Source organism: Ambystoma mexicanum, chromosome 4q, assembly GCF_040938575.1.
Source record: "Ambystoma mexicanum isolate Mex_15411 chromosome 4q, UKY_AmexF1_1, whole genome shotgun sequence".
NCBI lineage: Eukaryota > Metazoa > Chordata > Amphibia > Caudata > Ambystomatidae > Ambystoma > Ambystoma mexicanum.
The window spans coordinates 176,104,251-176,110,193 of NC_090928.1; positions in this window are offsets into that span (position 1 = coordinate 176,104,251).

The window sequence follows — 5,943 nt, forward strand, 5'->3', positions numbered from 1 at the left end:
CATTTTTCCCTCTTGTTTTGTTTATTTGTACTTTTTGGTGTGTTTTTATTTGATGTTTATTCTCGTTGTGTTCCTAAATGCTGTGCCGTGCTTGTAATGTTGTGCTTGAAAAACACATGAAACTCCTTCAGGATAAGCTTTAAATGCGTGAGTTGTGATCCGAATGCTAATCCATCACTTAAGCAATTTGCGTAGTATAGGCTAGCTTTCACTGCCATGGAATATGGGCCACTTGACTGCAGCAGCGAAGGATCGGGAAGACAGTCACTATGTTGCAGGGCAACCCGAATGCATTCAGTCTTCGCCCTTCCCTTTGCGGTAACGTCTAAAGGTCATTTACTTTAACATACATGTGATGTTGCACACACATCCCAAAGAGTTTGCTTCGGCATCATGGAGTCCATGCTTGTTCTGGAAGGTATACAAATCCCTCGCCTGTATCAGCCGCAACAGAAGGCGCAATTAAGCACTGTTACCTCACTGTCACTGTGATAGCATTACAGCCATGGCTTTTTGTCCTCTATTTCTCTGTTTCTGGGTCAGCTCTAATCCATGCAGAAATCCACGCACCCATAAGATTACAACCAGCTACTTGGTGGAGCTGGGGCTGGTGGTCCAGGGCATTTGTTGCTCGTCACCATTGAAAGATAGTCCTGGCACTGGTTACCTTGAAGTTCTTTTATTGGTTAGTCTTCACTGCCCCTGCCGGCATCATACTTCAAGCTCTCTACATTCCTCTCCTTCTTTTTTCAAAAAGCTTTTTTTATTATTTTACTAGAGTAACAAACAAAAAATAAAAAGAAACATCTAGCTTCCAGTGAGCCATCGTATCTGAAGTGACATTGAGGCATTATTCGGTCAACAAGTAAAACAGAAAAACTGAAGTTCAAAAGTAAACATTGGCGGGGGGTGAGAGGGGAGACAAGGGAGCATCAGTATTCACATTCAACTGTCGTGGGAGTCTCTTTCTGCTGCAGTATTTTGGAGCGGGGCTGACCCCCAGGTTAAGGTTCGAGTGGTGATAAGGAAGTTGGCAGATTATTGATGCTGGTGTTCGGTGAGGTCTCGGGGTATGCTTTCGTTTCCCCTTCCCTTGGGGTCCTTAGTCAAGCTTCTCCATCCAGCGTAAGGTTGGGGGTTGTCTTGCTACACCCGGGAATTGCTGGGTATAATCTAGGAAAGGGGCCCATATTTGTTGGAATTTACTTCTATTGTCGAAGCGCACCGCAGTGATTTTTTCTGCGGCCACTATTTCCCAGCATTTAGTCCACCACATAGGGATGGAAGGGCCCTCGGGATGCTTCCAGAGCCTGGCGATTGATATTTCTGCTGCCGTTAGAAGATGCGAGCAGAGATCCGCTAGGTGGCCGGTTAGGGGGAATCGGCCTTCGCCTGATGCTCCCAGGAGGATCACTCCCGGGTCCCATGGGATAGTGACCTGTGATTAGTTTGATTTGGTCGATGACTTCCCGCCAGAATTGGGTTGCTTTAGGACAGGCCCACAGTAGGTGGAATAGCGTGCCTTTGACGGAGAATCCTCTCCAGCAGTGCAATGGGATTGAGGGGTTGCATTTGTTGAGGATCTCAGTGGTTCGATACCATCTATAACACACCTTATATGCTCCTTCTTTGTTGGTTACGCATTTGGAGCTCTTGTGCACGCGGGTCCAGATGCCGTTCCATTCTTCCGGATCTATCTCTCTGCCGATGTCCTCTTCCCACTTTAACATGTAGGGCTCCTTCTTGTTTGGGTCCGTTCTGTCCAGGAGCCTATACAGGGTTGCCACCCTGCCTTTGGGAGGGGTGGCAGTAAGGGTTTTCTATAGGGCCGATAGTTCTCTACTTCCGCTTAGTTTGACTCCTTCGTTTGACAGCCAGTGCCTAAGTTGTGCGTATCGGAACCTTTTTGTTTCAGGGACTAGGAATTTGGTTTTGCAGGCTTCAAAGTTGAGCGGGTTGCCGTTTTCAAAGAAGTCCGCAATGACGCGCAGTCCTCCAGCTTTCCATTTGCCGAAGCTGTTTGGGGATATGCCTGGGGAGAAGTCCGGGTTGTCCCAGATGGGAGTGAGCGGGCCTATCGTGGTTCTGCGGTTCCGTTGGCGGGCTGCCTTCCTCCAGCTTGCCACCGTGTTTTTTGTTGCTGTTAGTGGTTCCTTATTAGGGGGGTAGATGGGGCTTCTTGTGTGGGGTAGGCCTTTTATTGGCGTCAGGCACCAGTTCTCCTCCAGTATCAGCCAACGAGGTTGGCGGTCCTGCAGTTTATTCCTCTCCTTCTTATGCCTCTCATTGTCTCATCCTACAATCCACATTATAATTATAATTGTTCATTTATATCGCGCGTAATACTAGCTAGTGGTTTCTAAGCGCGGGATCGGAATTTGTACCTGTGTTGTGCTGCGTTGTCTTGCTTCCCAGACAAAGGTGTTGCCCTTGAGCTATCCTTCCTCCCCATTCTAACTCTGACTCATACTAGAATGCTACATCAGGTCCTCATAACAGAGGGAGGCACTTAGAAATGTGCAAGCCCTGACCCATTGTTCCTCTGGAATGTATGGAATAAGGTGCAGATGCAAAGTAGGAAGTAGCCAATCAGTATATGTTTTCAATGCCAACTCTTGGACAGAGGTCTAAATGAAAACATAGCATTACAATGGATAGGCTTGTAAAAGCACTTCCTCTAGAGTATGATCTTGCTGTACAGGTAGGTGGTGTCATGGGCACACATTCTGAAAACCAAGATGCAGGTTGGAGCCTGTTGATAATTAAGTATCAATAACATCACTAATAATAAGCACGTGACAGTGTAGCACAACACTTGAGATACCTGCCCAACCGCCCTATAGCATCCAGATCCCACTTGAATTGTGTGTCCCAATGGTCACGCAACATAGATTTACACCAAGAGCCATGTGTATTTAATGCACTACATGGAGCAGCACAGGTTCGATCCCCGGGTCCTCGTTTAGAAACCTCTGGGTATTAAGCGCGTTATAAATAACCTATCATATATCATATCATATCATATCATATTATATCATATATCATATAATTGTGTCTGTATACTCTGTTTTAACACCTTTAGCATTATTGGGTGTGGGGGCAGAGGTTAGGACATTGCTTCAATCATGTAGATTTTGATTATAGCTAGAGTAGTCAATTTGTCTGTATTTTGTCTCAAATACATACATTTTAAAGCATCTGAATTTTTTAATGCAGCTTCAGCCAATAAAAGCACTTAACCATATACCAGTCTTTGTGGTTTATTTAAGAAAAAACACTTGGGGTGGGAATACTACTGCCTTTTAATGGCCCAAGTTATATCCACAAGCGGAACAAGGGCATTAGTGAGGGCTTGAGGCCCTTTAATCGGTCTTAAGCACCATAAACAGACATGAATACCACCCATCAAGGGGACAATAGGCATTAGCACCCTGGCAATCTCCCTAGGGTGATAACAGCTTTTTTCAAAGTTGTGAAATGATTCTTGGGCCGTTTCACAAGTTTCAATGAAAGATACTGTAGAAAATTGCCAGCATTGTTTAAGAGAAAAAGGGAAATATTCTTTCCATCCCTTCTCCCTTTCTGTGATGATCATTGGCGCTGGGGGTGGGGGTGAAGTGTGCCACATGGCAGGTGTGGGAGGGCGGTAGTATGTCAGAGGTGGTGGGCATCTGGTAGCGGTGTGGGTAAATGGGGTTGTTCTGAGTGCTGCGATTACTGGAGGTCAGAGCCCCAGGAGGCAAGATGGTGGCATCAAGCTGCTCAATGGGCTCAGAAGGAGGAACACACTATCATGTAACGCCACATTCCAAGATCTCTCATTGACTGGAAGGCCATCACATGTCCCAAGGTGCTAATATGCTTTTCCCCATTGAAGTTTCCAAATTGATTTGACTGCAGTTTCCAGCAAAATAAACATTTTTGTAGCTCTGCGAAAAATCAAAATCTGTGATAATGGAATAAGGTACATTGACGGAACCTTCTAACAGCTTCAGAGAATCTCAAGACCTTCATTTTTTATGGCTTCACCTTAAAGGGGCATCTTTCTATAAGGATGGGGGCATGATGCAGTTTTTAATGGCAGAAACCAAATATCTTAAGTTTAAAAGTTGCTACCTTACCGGGCCAATGGCGGTGGAGCCTGTGTTAGGAGAACTCTCTTTGGTCATCTAGGGTTATGGACTGGTAGACTACCCCTTTTATATCTTGAGGAATAACTCCAACTTTGTTAAATAACCTGCTTAATAGGATCAACATTTTGCCACAGGTGGATTTCTGAAAAGTGTAGGGATGGACTTACAAGGTACTGTGCTAATGTGTTAATATATACTAATCATTTTAAGGCTTGTACAATTTCTCTTAATCATTTTGTTTCCCCCCAACCTTTGCTATTTACAGGCTAAATGCCAAAGACTTACTGCGATGCATTCTAAAGTGGTAGGTAACCATTTGGTGTTACCCAACTGCAGCGTACATGTGTGTAATACAGGTGTAATATAATACTGAATGTAACCTACCAGTAGAGTGGTGATTTTACTTCAGACCTTAGTTAATAACTTGTATAATTTGTTCTTATCTAAATGGATGTCTGTTAAACAACAGACCTTTCTCTGGTTAACTGTACTTCACACCAAGCCTACCTCCTCCTGAATATAAGTCAAACAGCTTGGCCACTCTGCCATTGAAAGCCTCGTTAAAAACGTTAGTTTGAAACTGGTTACATCTTAAGGTTGGCTTCTCAAATCCTCTCTTCGAATTAGGTTCTGAAAATCCCTCTTCAATGTCCAGGCTATGCTTGTAAGTGGAGCTTTTAACATGGGCAGGGTTCAGGACAGGCACACTCAGAAGAGGATTCTGAAGTGAATATGAGCAGTTAGTTACTTATATGAAATCTTTTGTAATGGAAAGGGCGTTGTAAGATTTAAAAAATGTAGCAAGCACAAATAACACTGCTGGTTTCTGGAGACTAGTTATCTGGTTGATCTCCAATTGTTCTATAACTGCAAAGAATGCAATCATTGAAGCGACCTGACATAATAATTTAGATTTAGTTGATCAAATTAGTGAATTTTGATATGCAGGTTTTGAATCTAGTCCAGAATATTATTTGTATTTTGTATTTATTTGTATTTATTTTTGTTTATATAGCGCTTTACACCAAAGTGCTGCAAATTATAACAACAGGATACATAAGATAATAACATAATAGTAACAATAGAAGCAAATTAAAAAAATTGAGAATCAGGCCATCAAAACAATAAGTAATAAGTAGAGCAATTAACTGGAGGAGAGAAGGAGAGAAGTGCAGTAGAATTGAGAGGGGGGAGGGGAAGAGGGGGAAGGGAAAGGAAGGGGAGAGGGGAGAGAATGGAGGGAAGAGAAGGTGGGGGAGGAGAAGATCAAGGGATATAAGACAAGGAGGTAGGGGAGAAGGAAGAGTGAGGGGTTTCAAGGCGGGGAATGGAGGAGGAGAGATTTGAGGGAAGTTCGTAATGAGGAAAAGGTGGAAATTATAGTGCATCCTTCCAATCTAACCAAACAAAATAGTTTTTACTTGATTCATGCACAACTTTGTATCAACAACAAAAAGTAAAGCCCTGAGCTCCCACTATTCAAAATAAATCTTATACTTTGGATCCCTCTTATGGGTTCCATTTCTTGATAAGTTTGTTAATGCAATTCTTATTTTGGGGTAAGCTGTACACAAACATGGTAGTGGAGATAGTGGAGATAAGCCCAAAAGCTATTAACCATCTTCTTTTACTAAGACCACTAGTAAGTTATTTTACAAAACCAATTAAATCATATTCAGATCTGGTTGGAACAAGTTAATTATCTCTCCCTTGTCCAGTCTGATTTCAGGTGAAGAAATAGTGACTTTTAATCCTGCTGTAATGATTAGGATGAGGCACCATTTCCTTATGTTTCTCAATCCAAAGACCA